The sequence below is a fragment of the Triturus cristatus genome, chromosome 2_2, assembly GCF_964204655.1.
Source record: "Triturus cristatus chromosome 2_2, aTriCri1.1, whole genome shotgun sequence".
In the NCBI taxonomy this organism is placed as follows: domain Eukaryota; kingdom Metazoa; phylum Chordata; class Amphibia; order Caudata; family Salamandridae; genus Triturus; species Triturus cristatus.
Window position 1 is genome coordinate 242,073,654 of NC_140582.1, and position 14,548 is coordinate 242,088,201.

Here is a 14,548-nt window from a genome sequence, read left to right on the forward strand (position 1 = left end):
GTTTGGGCGATGTGGGACCTTCCGTGATGGAGTTGGAGGCAGCGAGGTTCGCAACGTGCCTTAGGCGGACTGAGGGGCAGCGCGCGGCCGGATCACGGAGCTGCGCGAGACCGGGGCTCGCCACGAGGCAGGTAGGCCCTGCAGAGAGAGTTGCCGAAGCGGGACCCCCTGGGCCTCGAGGACTGTATTCTGCCGGCGAGGGGAGTGTGCTATGTGAGCACGAGCGCTGAGCGTATGGAGGCCGTTCGCCTAGGTTCCGGGGAGCTGTGCGGTGCTGGTGAGAGCGGACCCCCCCTCCCCCCCTCGACCTTGCTCTGTAAACACGTTGGTGCCGGCCTGCGAAGTGGGGTGCATGGCGAGTGCTGGATGGACGCCCCCCCCCCACTTCTGGAGAGTGGATTGCCGTGCCTGCTGGATTGCGGAGCGGGGTGCCTGGCGTGTGCTGGGTAGCGGGCCCCCCCCGCTTCTGGAGTATTAATCGTTGTGCCTGACTGCGGGACCGGTGCACGCTGTGGTGCTGGGGCCCCCCCCCCGGACCTGGGGCCTTGTCCGGGCTTCGTGGACGATCGGGGGCCGTGCTGCGGCGGACTATCACGCATCTGGTGGTGATCCTGGTTGGGGCACAGGGGTCAAGACCGGGCAGTCTTGGCCCCGCTGGCTGGTGTCATCCTTGGGCTCCCCTTCTCCCTACCCGGCCATGCCTGCAGCCATTGGGCCCCTTTGAGACCGCTCCCCGGCCCTGGTTCTTGCCGCTGTTTCTGGGCTCTGGTGATTAGAGGACCTGGAGCAGGAGTCGCACCGGTCCTGCGAGATTGGGGGTGACCTGGGGACCGTGCCCACTTCCTCCTTGGTGACGCCTTTCTGGCAGCGGGCCCAGGATGGGCAAACAGGACAGTAGACAGCCGAAGCTCACTTTTGAAGCCCCTGCGGCTAAAAAGGGGTTGCGCAGCACGCAGGATGCGGAGGGCTCGTGCAGCCTGCCGGCGGCGGCCACAGGCCTGGGCACTCCAACGCCCGAACTTCAGCAGTTGATGCAGGAGATGCGGCAAGGGTTTGCCACTGTAGTTGATAAAGTAGATCGCATCTCCTCTCGCATGGATGCCTTTGCACAGAAGATGGATGTGCATGAGGAGCGCCTCACGGAGGCTGAAAGGCGGATCTCCGATGCTGACGATCTCGCTGTCTCGCATACCTCCCAGCTCTCGAGAATGGACAATGTCCTTCAAGTTATCGCTGCCAAGAATGAGGAGTTGGAAGCTCGCAGCCGGCGCAATAACATCCGCGTCGTGGGGGTGCCGGAGTCTACCAACACTGGCCGCATGGAGGACTATGTGGAAAAGATAGGCCCGGGGCTCCACCGCGACCCATCATCGCTCGGCTGTTAAATTACAGAGATCGGGACGCTGCGCTGAGGGCTGCGTGTCAGAACCAACAACTCTCTTGTGACGGTGTCAGCTTTACTGTTTACCCGGATTTCACACCTGTCGTTCAGGAACAGCGGCGTAAATTCATTGAGGTAAAGAAAAAACTACGTGCTCTTCAAATCGACTACGCGCTGCTATACCCAGCGAAGCTGCGTATTACACACCAGGCTAAGCAACATTTTTTCACGAACCCGCAACAAGTGGAGGACTTTCTGAAAACTCTGAAGTGTGCACGGGCTGAACTACGACTAGAGGAGCGTGCTGAACATGATGATGACCAGTAACTTTTTTGCCTGTTGCTTTCTTGTGCTTGCTGCTGCTCCTGGGGGCAGCGTGTCTGGTGCCTGACCGGATGTCCACCGCGTGTGCCTGCTTGCACGACTGCTATGATGCTGCTCAAGACTGTCCTAGCCGGGAGTTTGGCGGCGGCTGGTATTATACTCCAGGCACCACCCTCCCTAGTTCCCCTAACGGAGTTGGGGCGCCGGGTGTAAAGGGTGGCTGTATGTGGCCCCTAGATGACCCCTGTAGGGTGTACCCCAATGAACAAATTGACTAAGTTGCTCCTGTTGAGCTGTTGGGTGGAAATTTTGGGAGGGGGGCGGGTTGAGGTTTCTGGCACGTTGGGGCTGCTTCAGTGGGTTGGGGGGGGACTGGAGGTTTTCTGATTGCTTTGATACCTTGCATTTTAGAGCATTACATTGATGCCTTTTTTTCCTTACTGTCTTGGATTGGTAACTCCGCATCACCTGTCAGGCCTGTATTGGCGAAAGATGAACATTGCACAGTGGGGATGGATGCGGGGACGAGTGGGGAGATCTTCCGGGGTGTTTCTGTTGTATTATTGTTGTGTGCAGCTGATGTCATATGGATGCTGTTTGCGGAGTTGGCGGGGAGGGATTCCATGGGGCTGCAAGGCGGCCCGTGCGAGCGACATGTAAAACATGCTAGTACTGTATGTGTGATGGGGGGTGGGCAGGCGGCATGCGGGCCTCTGCGATGGCACAGGATTGCGGGCTCTCTGCTTGTGGCCCCCATTTCATTTACTTCCCGGCCTGCCTATGGGAGACTCTGACTTGAACATACTCACGTGGAACGTTAGGGGTCTGGGGGACCCGAGGAAATGTAGGCAGATCCTCGCCTATTTAGATCGACACGCCATACACATAGCGTTTTTACAAGAGACCCACTTCAGGGCACAGGCTGCGCAGCCCTTTGCCCGCAGATGGGCTAAATACACTGCTTTCTCATCCTATTCTTCATACTCCCGTGGGGTTGCAATACTGGTGAAAAAGGGGACCCCCTTTGTTATGGCAGGCACTAAGACCGACACCCAAGGCAGGTACTGTTTGGTATGGGGTAGGCTGGGGCATATGGCGGTTACTCTTGCCTGCTGTTACGGCCCTAACGTGGTTGACCCGCAGTTCTTTGCAGACCTAGGCGCAGACATAATAGGTGCAGGCCCACAGCACCTCATCTGGGGGGGAGACTTCAACACCACACTTAATCCTCAGATAGACAGGTCCCACCCGGCTCCGCATCACTACACTAGTTCTCGTGAGGCACTCTTGGAGATACTTGAGGTGCATGGTCTGATTGATGTCTGGAGGCACCTCCATCCGACTGGGCGGGAGGGCACTCACATCACGGCGCAGGCGAAGACCTGGGCACGGATGGACTATGTCTTCGTTGCCCCATGCTTTCATGCGGCGCTGGCCCGGGCAAGTCACCTCCCCCGTACTTTTTCGGATCATTCCCCAGTACGAGTCACCCTGAGAGCTTCGGATCTTGGCCCCCCGGTGTCGGCCTGGCGCCTACAGCCTATGATGCTGTTGGATGCCGCGTTTCAGGAGGAGCTGCGTGAGGAGTGCCTAGATTTCTTTCGTCGGAACAAGGACTCAGTAAAAGATGTTGCAACCATCTGGGATGCCTTTAAGGTGACCCTACGTGGTGTGTGCATTGCAAAAGGGTCGGGGGTCCTGCGGAGCATACTTGCGCGACTACGCCTCCTGGAAACTGATCTTAAGGCGCTTGAAACGTCGCTGGCTGATAAGCCTGACGCTGCCACATTAGCGCGTGTTCGTGACAAAGTCACTGAGTATACTAACGAAGCCGCTAAGGAGGTGAAATTCAGGGGCAAGTATTGGACCTCCCGTCGGTATGGCGAGGGCGAGAGGCCGGGTAAGGCCCTGGCTGCAACGATGAGGCTGATGTGACCTTCCAACTGCATTGTGGAACTCATTGGGGAGGATGGTGCTCTATACAGAGATACCGCGCAAATTCTCAATGCTTTTGTCACGCACTATCAGGGACTGTATACTTCGGCCAGGGAGGGCGAGCTTTGCTTGCATGAATACCTAGAGGATGTGTCTCTCGGCTGGCTAAGTGATGCGCAGAGGGAATTCCTGGGCACCCCTTTCCAATTGGATGAGGTGCGGGAGGCCAAAATGCACATGCGGTCTGGCAAGGCCGCCGGGTTGGACGGGATACCTATTGAATTTTACAAGACCTACATTGATTTCATGGCGCCGGTCTTGCGGGAGGTGTACGAGGACGCCCTTGAGGTGGGCAGTCTTCCTCCCTCGATGCGCATGGCCCTTATCACGTCCCTCCTTAAACCTGGTAAAGCGGCGACTAGCTGTGACTCTTACCGGCCTCTCTCATTGCTTAACTGTGATGTTAAAATCCTTGCTAAGCTTATTGCCACTCGCATCAATTTGCTACTTCCCAACTTGATACTACCTGACCAAGCTGGGTTTGTGCCCGGTCGGGCAACGTCACATAATCTGCGCACGTTCTTTTCCATTTTGAACTCTGTGCATGACGATCAGCCGATGGCCGCAATCTTCCTCGATGCCACGAAGGCGTTTGACTCCCTGGAATGGGATTATGTGTTCCAGGTACTGGAGCGTATGGGGTTCCCTAGGGTATTTATTTCCTGGATTAAGCTCTTATATATCGGCCCTAGAGCGAAAGTACTGGTGAATGGCCGGCTCTCTGATGCATTCTCCATTACCAGGGGCACCAGGCAGGGGTGCCCTCTGTCACCTCTGCTGTTTGCCATAGCCATGGAGCCCCTGGCGGCAAAATTGCGGCAGCACCATAAAGACAGAGCGCTGAGATGCTTCCAGAGACAGATACTAATTTCTATGTACGCTGATGATATCACTCTTTATGTGCGCGATCCTAGAGAGAATCTCAATCCGATTCTTCGGGAATTCATCCGCTTTGGCAGGATTTCCGGGGTCCAGATAAACTGGAGCAAGTCTTGCTTTCTTCCCCTGACGCCCTCCACCGGGCGCTTTGGGTTAGATTACCCCCTCGCCTGGTGTGACGGTGACTTTAAATACCTGGGCATACACATTGAAAAAGACAGGGAGGAGCTCCTGAGGGCCAATTATGGCACGTTAATGTCTCGCATTTCCGATTGCATTACGCGCTGGATTACTCTGCCCCTCTCCATGGCGGGCAGATCGTCCCTGATTAAAATGGTGATCTTACCGCAGCTGCTGTATCTCTTCCTGAATATTCCCTTTTACCCGGGTGCCTTTTTTTTCCGACAGTTACGCGCGGAGCTCATCCGACTTGTTTGGGGCGGTAAATCGCCCCGTCTTCGGTGGGAGACTCTCGTTAAGCCATACAATCAGGGCGGTTTTGGCATCCCCGACTTTGAACTGTATTATCGCGCGGCCCAGGCGCACTTCGCCTATTTTTGGATCCGGCAACCTAGATATATGCCCCAACTAGCTGCCGAACACTGGCTAGCACACCCGATTCCTAACGAGGGCGCATTGTATATCCCGGTGGCGGGTAGGGATAAGACGCCGTCCACAGTGGCCAGCACGGTGTCGGCATGGAGCGAATTGACTGCCAAGATGGGGTTGGCTTTGCTGTATGCACCGCTTTTGCCCCTTGCTTATCACCCTGGCTTGCCCCTGCTTCAGGAGGTTGACTTCCGGAGGCTGCTTCGGGCTGTCGGTGTGGTGACGTGGGGAGATTTATATCATAATGGCGTATTCCGGACGATGGACCACCTTTTTGAGGGCATACAGCCTTCCCCTCTAGACGTATTCCTGTATCTTCGGCTTCGTCAGGGGATACGGGTGCTCACACCCGACTTTCCACGGGAACCCCCACCCATGGCACCGTTGCAACGAATTCTTCTAGATGAAACCCCTGTCAAGCTAGTTTCTAAAATATACAGATCGGTGCACTCAAGCATGATCGGTCCGAGACTGGCGGCGAGGGACAAGTGGGACCGAGAGCTGCAAGCCCCGCTGACGGATAAGCAGTGGGAGTTCTGCCTACTGCAGACGGAGCGCATCTCCTCCAGCAGCAGATTCAGAATCATACATTATAAGTTCATCCATAGATTATACTACACCCCCGCGCGTCTGTGTCGTTTTCGACTCAGTGATAATGACCGCTGCGATAGGTGCCACGCTCCTGGGGCTGACTTTCTGCACTTGGCGTGGGATTGTGCGGCAGTGCACCGCTTTTGGGGCTATGTTTGTGAAGCTCTCTCCAAGATGATCAACTCGGTGGTTGAGCCCTCACCCCTTTTGGCCCTGCTGGGATACATGGAGCCCATACAGGCGGCGCACCGCAAATTCATCGCACTGGCCTTACTGATTGCAAAGAGAAGAGTTGCATGTCGTTGGGGTCGGGGCAGGGCCCCGAAATTCAAGGACTGGTTGCGCGACCTAACTTACTGCCAGGAACAGATCTGCACATACGCTGAGCTCTTGCCAACAGCATCACGCCCCACAGACATCTGGGCTCCATTGCGGTGTTACCTCTTAGCTGAAGGGGCCACTGAGGAGGGCGGGCTGCCAGAGTAGGGTCCCGTTTTGTGATTGCCCCGCATGCACTGGGAGTTGGCTGTCCTGGGTCATTGCCATCTGGGTGGAGGATGGTGGGATACTCCGCACCGAGGGCCCCCCCCCGCGCGCCTGCGTCACACATGTTATGGGCCTGCGAGTGGCTGGCGTGGGGGACCGCTTGGCTTCGTGCACCCTCGGAGGCTCTTCTGTGTAACCTGTCGATTGTTCCATTGTACTGTTTGTAGCTACTGCCTGCCTCGATGATGGCTACCGAGGCCTGTTGTGCCCAACTACAATGCCTTCCTTTCTCCTGCTTCTGCACTGGTAATTATGCTGTTAATCTGTGTTGTATCGCACCCTTTTGACCAAGCTGTATGTTGACTTTAAAATGCAAAAAAAAAAGCTAAAAAAAAAAAAAGAGATCTTCCTAGGTGCGGTTTCAGTTCCAGAGCGAAGTTCAGCAAAGTCCAGAGTACCCAGATGGTCGAAGTAGAAGTGGAGTTAGACCTGATTCAAATCCCACAACGAATCAAGGGACCCACCCACAGGTAATCACTTAAGTACCCTTTAGTGATGGTTGGAACGATTTAGGGGTCCCTCCCAGAGGAGGGATCGGACAGTGGGGCGGATACTCCCATGTCCTTTGTCCAGTTTCGCACCAGAGCGTGGAACCAATGGCTCCTGGATTTGGTTTGAACTGGGGTATACAAGGAGGGCACCAAATGTGCCCTTCCAGCAGATTATGTGGTGCTGGCAAGCACCCCCATCCTGGCCTAATACACTAAGGCCTGTCTGGGAGGTGGTCACACCTCCTTGTGACAGGAAACCTATTGTTCTACCTTCTCCTGCTCGAGCTTGGCCCAGCAGCAGGAGGACAGAATCATGTCTGTGGTCGGCAGCAGCCCTAGGTTACTGTCAGGCTCTTTATGGTCGGTCCCGGCAACATGGAGGGCTCCCTGGAGGGGCCCTACCATGGATGGAATCATACCTCCAACACCGTAGATGGTGTTGGGGTATGATTCCAACATGTTTGATACCAATCATGCCCAGGTTCGTCCCAGCCAGTTTAGAGATGGTCATCGCGTAATGAAGCATGGCCCCTCTTTATCGTAATGGCTGATGCACTCACAAAGCCTGGAGAATGGACTCTGGCATTTGTAGGTGTGGTCTGGTCATGCAGGGCCACCCTCACACTCGGAACCGAGCACCCTGCCTTTGGGACTGAAAGGCCTGCTAGAGGGGTTACTTATAGGTTTCAAGTGCAGTAATGGTAGATATAAGGATTCATATCTTTCACCAAAGGTGCATGCACCTACCCACACACAGGCTGCAATGGCAGGCCTGTTGTCAGAGTTTAGAGGGTCGCTTTTGGGTGGGATAACATATGCTGCAGCCCATAGGGGTCCCCTGGTGTACCTAGGCCCTAGGTACCTTAGTACCATATACTAGGGACTTACTAGGGTACACCAGCAGCCAACTGGGAATGTACCAAGACACTCACCTTAGCCAATTTAGGGAGCAAGCACAGTGACTGGGGTCCTGATTAGCCGGATCCCAGTCAGACTAGTCAGATAACAGTAGAACACCAGCAAAAAGTGGGGGTAACCATGAAAGCAGATTCTACTTTCCTACAGTAACTCAAAATATCTTCGAATTAATGTATGTGTTTTTGACATCAGGTCTTGGAATCACAAAGAGACAATTACTGACAGGCATTTACAAACTCTGCTGTCAGCAAAACATGCATTAACTCAAAAATATTTCGAATTAATCTATGCACTCAGGATGCTGAAAAGCTGGCGAAGGGCCGAAACAGCATCAATATACTGGCCCCAATTACCCCAATACACTGCAAAACTCATAGAGAGGTGGTCACAGCTGTACCCCTAGTAGCAACCATAATTTGGGGTGGATGTAAGTCATGTAATTCCGTGTAGCGTAGTTACGCTGAATTATCTAAGAATTCCCCAAGATTACACTTGAATTATGTGAGAAGAGTAAGTCTACATTTACTGCTATTTCTTAGAGCAAAAATCTCCCCTCTCTTCCAAAATGGGAGTGAGGATGCATTTTGTGCTAAGAAGTAAAACTAAATAACTCTTAATTACGCAAGCAGGAGTAATCACACAGTTATCAGTAATTCTGCGCCAAAGAGTAACGCAGAATTTCTCAGGCATAATCAAAATTCTGTCCAGGTCTGGCCATAATGCTGTTCTCGATGTCTGTTACTTTAAATGTGTGAGGAACTAAAGTTATGAGGGAAAACTAGCACGTGAAGTGAAATTGGGAAACGTGTCCTTCAAATGTGAAATCATTTATGCTTTTTTGTGGAAAATGGGTGATTGTCACAGTGATATAGGAGGAATCTGCAAATTTGAGTCAGAAATAAAAGAGCTTGAAAGAAGTCTGCATGGTCAGGGACTTCCTGCTAGAAAATACGGGGATAAAGCAGCACACAGCAGTTAGAGATGAAAGCAGGATGCAGAGATATTTGGCACTTTGGTACACTAAAGGTTGCTTTCTCACAACATTTGCCCAGTGGCCCATGCCATGTATGACACCTTCAGCCTATGCAGGCTGTTTAGCCAATAACGCATTACATTCCGAAACTTTTGTAGTTTTGATTTTACCATTGTAAGACAAATTTTTCTTTAAAACCTACATGGAAAGAAAGTGATGGCTAAGAAGCCATTACTGTCTGACGGTGTAAAACGTGCAAGGCCACCAGGAAGACATGCACACAAGAAAGTATATTATGCTGCGGTGTTCGTCGAACTAGGGAAACGTGATGAACCTTGGGATGAACTGTGGGCTAGTGGGCTACCTTGAGTCATCAGAAATGCATTTAGATTTATACAAAACACTTAATTGACCAGAGGTTGCAATCACTCTCCATGTTGGAAGTATACCACACTTCCAATTCAAGGTTTATAGACTGCTATCCAGTAAAGGCAAGCAATACATAGCAGTGCTTAATTTGCAAAAAAAATAAGTGCCAGGGCCCTCGTCAGGAGGGCACTGCAGCTTGCATCACGCATTGCCCCTCCCAGCGCAGCCAATGGCAATACCAATACAATTACTAATCATCATAATCCTACAAGTGGGACGATTCAGTCTATACCAGGCCACCCACAGCTGTAAGAATGGCTTGAGTGGCAGTCAATAGTAATTTTAATGTATATTGAATTAATAAACAACTGTAATTGTGCTCATCTTAAATTAGATTGACAGCGCCACCATGTAGCGGACTCTTACTCAAACCCTGGTGTTGACAATTAAGTGCCGGTGCTGAGCACAGGAAACCACAAGCTCAAATTAAGCACTGATATGTAGGCATGTTCTCCCTCAGCTCCTGTCAAGACAAACAGATGAACAAGGTTATTTCACGGAAACAAACTTTGCTATGCATGCCTGTTAGAACTGGGATTTCTGGTTGGCTAGGGCTTGCGCCAAAGCCAGGCAGAAACCACCACTCTAGTCAGGGCTGGGGAGTTACACGCCAAAGATAACCCCTGCTCACCCCCTTGGTAGCTTGGCACGAGCAGTCAGGCTTATCTCTGAGGCGATGTGTAAACCGTTTGCGCGCGCACCCAGCAACAACACCCAAGGCCCACCACAAAGGAAACTCCACACAAGGTATTCTATAAAAATAGCCTTTGTATTATAGTCAAACACATTAGATAGAAACACACACTTTACAATGTGCCAACAGGCACGGGCAGAATTTACAAGGGATCTGTACAAGACAGGGCCACCTGGACCACTGTCAGGAATTAGCACTTTTTAGATATACACTTAGAACATAGGAATAAAATTGTAGTACAAAAACATATATAGCACACAACCAGTACTTACTGGTATCAGGTAAGTACCACCTACGCAACCCTAACCACCTTAGGAGAATGGCACGCAGGGAACTAGAACCTCACTAGCACCACCTGTACTAGGAGACCACAAACAACCACCTAAGTATCACAATACCTGTAGGGGTAAACGCACATTACACATGATGCCTAAAACATTCAGAGGTGTAGGGAAGGAAAACACATGATGCATAAAAATACATTCAGCGGTGTAAAGCAAGGCACATGATGCATAAACACACATTCAGAGGTGCAGGAAAGGAACAACATCGGAAAACTCCACATGAGCCACCACCTGTGGCAGTCCCTGGGCCAACTGGCCTGGTAGGGGCTAGGACGCCCTGTGTTCAGCAAGGTCAGGGGCAAGACTGCGCAGGAGGCACAGTCTAAAACTCAGAGGGCCACAACCTAAACGTGGCAGCTGCCCACTAAGTGCTGGGCAGCTGTGGAACGAACTCAGGCACCGGCGTGCCTCTGGAGCCCTCTCTGGGCTCTGTCCACCCAAAATGTCCCCTCGAGCCTCGCAGGCTCTAAACAATAATGCTCCCCTTCGTTGGAGCGCTCAGGGCGCTCTGAGCAACCAATGCGGGCCTCGTAGGAGCCTCTCGGGGCTCGGAAACACTGCCCCCGTCGTCGGAGTCACACTGGACTCTGAAGAAATACAATGCGCCTCGTTGGAGCCTCAACCGGCTCTGAAATCAAACAATGCCCCCTTCACTACATGCGCGAAGTCCCCCAGCCCTTTGCACTTACCGGGCTGCCTTCAGGGGACTCCCGCGTCGTCTCTGCTCTCTCTGCTCCGGCGGACGGGAGGACTTCGATGCTTTTTCTCCACGCGGAGGGGCAGGCACCGACAATGTGCCTCGTGCCCCCTCCGCACCCGCTCCTGCCGCACTCCTCTCCTGGGCAGAGCGTCCCGGGGCGCAGGGTAGGCTCCTGCCTGCTCCGGGGCTCTGAGTAGCCGCGACGCTCGGTAGGAGGCGGGGTAGGCTCCCGCCCTCCTGGTCTCAGTTCCGGTTGTCCCGGTCAGCGCTGCCTGGCTTCCGGTCCGGGCGGCAGCGGTGATTTCTCTGCTCGTAGATGGGTAGGCTCCCTCGCAAGCACCGCAAGCTAGCGGGGTGGGCACCCGCCAGCCAACTAGTCAAATAAGCGGGGTGCCACCCGCCAACGAGCACACAATGCGGGGTGGGCACCCGCTGCAGCAGCAAAGCGCTCCTGGCGCTACAAAGCCCACAAAAGCGCTCCCAGGCGCTTAGGAATAGCAAGTCCAGCCAAAAGTCTTCAAAAGGCAGGGGGGCAAAGACTGGGCCTTGAGCCAGCTCACAGGGCCCTCCAGCAGGGAGGCAGTCCCCAGTGGCGGTCTCTCCTGGCGCCCAGCAGCAGCAGGCCCCCCCTCAAGTGGATCCTGCAAGAGAGAACCAATTGTAAGGGGACACAGCCCCTTTTTATACAGTAAAAGTCTTTGTCTGAAGGTGCAGGGAAGGGGCGAACCAGTTACAACAGGTTCTTGAGCACTTTGTTTTGCTCAGCCCCTCTCCCTATTCACTGGCAGGGCTAGGGTTATCAGACGCACCACAGGGGCCGATGCCAGCATTGTGTGGGGAAAGCCCTGTCCTATTCAGGACCCAGGTATACTCCTCCCCAGCCATCAGTATGCTAAACTCCCATTCACCACTGGGTGACTCCACCTGACTCTGGGGAATCCCTAGCCCGTCACATGACCTCCACCAGCCAATCGCCAGACAAGCCATACATTTCACACTGCACACCGAAGTGCCCACTTCTAGAGGTGGCACTTCCACACTAGGTATATGCACGCCACACACATCATCGCGCAGCATTCAATCACACGAGTCCGCACATACCAAACTCGGGCCTGGACACCCCATGCATCAGGAACTACCAGGACACATACATTCCCCCATGCATTCCTATGGGAGGGCAGGCCAACCTCACAACACGCACGCCCTTTACCCTGGGACACAGCGGTAAAGTGCGCAGAAACCAAAAAGCACTACACCAAGTCACCAATAAAAAGCAAAAAGTCTCGGGGGTGAACCTGCCAGAAGGGCCAAGTCCAACACGACCCCCTTCCAGCCAAAACGCAGGGTAGCCCAATCACCACCGTGATGGTCTTCCCTGCTTGGGGCGATAAAACACGGACGCAGGCCCGCAACGGCAGGAACACTCTCCGGTTTTACGCCACTCTGAACTCAAATGGTTTCCTCTGAAAAAACTTGGCGGACCAACTGGGCTACCCCCCTGGTACTCCTCAGCTGTCCGTGGCCAGGACCAGGCTCTAGACCACCTAGGCGCCACTGGTCCTTGCCTAACCACAGAGTGGTGGGTAGTAACCCCTGGCACATAGTGACCATTTTCCACTCTACCCCTCATCAGGGCAGTTCTAAACTGCCACTGATCCTCCAGCCTAGGGTCCGTACCCTCAAGCTGACCAAAAGTCACAGGTGAGGCTCTCCTCCCCCTATCTCTTCTCCTAGGGTTCCGTCCTCTCTTCCTCTGAGAGGCGACCCCGTAACATAACTCACCAACCAGCTCAGGACCCCTCCCTGAGGACGGGTCTCCCAACCTAGGGTTTAACCCCTCAGGTTGCACCGGGGTCAGAGGTGGGCTCTCCCACCCTCTGCACCCCCTTCCAGAGTCCTGCTCCCTACCAACTGGGGCGGTACCTCTGGAAGAAGAACCGGTCAGGACACTTGTTACAGTAGTCCTACCCTTCAGGTCAGGCTGCTCCTGAACCTGGCCTCCCAACCTCTGGTCTAAAACCTTCGGTGGAATAATTGCCTGGCACTCCAGGACTTCTGAGGACTTACACACCATCCCCCTGAGGCTGACACATGACCCATGTGTCGTGTGACTGTCTGTCTGGCGCAGATCTCCCGTCCCCTGTCCACCTGACAGTGCGTGAAGATCCCCCAGAACAGAAGTGGCGCCACCCTGGTCCCCCCAAGAAGATCTAGCCCAACTGGCTAGTCCCTGGTCCACTGGTGCATCCACTGGGAAACTCATCCCCCAACCACTCCTCATGCTGGACTCCTGTACCCTCCCTACCGGAGCTGTACTGCCAGACTCTAGAACCACAGGAGCCCTGTTTACAGGCGCTCCCAGTCCTCTACTCACTAGGAGATCCTCCTCAAATGGGCTAACAGGACAGCCTAGGTCCCCAACTTGGTGTTCCCTCATGAAACCATCCAAGTCCTGAGGCAGGGTTTCGTACGTCTGGGGACCCTCGGTCACCCACTTACTCCCGCTCCACTGAGCCAGGCCGTAAGCCCCTACACCCCTCTCACTACTCTGGGACCTAGCTGGGCTACTCTGAGCCTCTCCCCCCATCCAAGACGGGAAGATCCCTGAGCCACTGCTGTTGGAAGCACTCTCCCAGACCTCATCAGAACCTTGGGCCCTTTCCCAACGGTCCGCTTCTTTTGCAAGGTCCCCTGGACTAGCAAACCCATACTCCAACAGGTGTTGGCGCAACTCGGGACAACAACTCCTGAGCATCTGCTCTTTGACAACCAGACCATACATGGCGGAATAACTGCGTCTCGGGCTAAGACCTGCCCAATCGTCTAGTGCCTCCTCACATTCACCCAAAAACTCGTCCCAAGCCTGGTGAGACAGCTTCCTCCTGCCCCTGAATTTCAACCTTAACTCCTCCTCTTGGGAAACAGGTACCAGACTGGGGGAACTGGGACTTCCTATACTGAAATCTATCTCGCTGCCACCACTAGACTCAACCCTCCCTGGGGAGCCCAGAAAACTAAGACTGCGCGCAGGGGATAGTCTACTCTCCAGCGCTGATTTCTCCCTGGTGAAGGCCCTCTCAGCCTCCTCTATCCTCTCCTGCGCTAAGACCCTCTCGGTCTCCAGCTTTTTCTCCTCTATAGTCAGCTGCGCCATCCCCCGGGCATGCTCTAACCTGAGCTTCTCCATGGCCAGCTGATGCTCCCTCTCTTCCCTCCTATCTCTCCACTCCTCTGGGGACAGGGAAAGGGATGGGGTGCTGCTCCTGACACTGGACCCAGCAAGGGACTCCCTATCTATGGGGTCTTCACTTTCTACTGGCGTCCCTGTCAGGTAACCTTCCTCCTCTTCAGATTCCTCAGGGCTCCCCTCAGACCCACCACCCTCTCGGCGTGCGGCCCGGGCCCTATCTTCCTCACTGCGCTCTCGCTCCCACTCATCCTTTTGCCATAGGATCAGGTTGTCCCTCAGTTTGGACTGGGTATCTGATTTACCCACCTCCATGCCTCTCTCTTCACAGAACCTTACCAACTCCAACCTACTGTATCTAAACAGACCACAGAAATTAAAAGCCGGCTCCATTTTGGCGGACGTTCTTGAGAAGAGTTTAACACAAGGAACCTGAGTGTCTGAGCTAACACAGGAGTACATGATTCACAAAGGACACCTTTAGGAG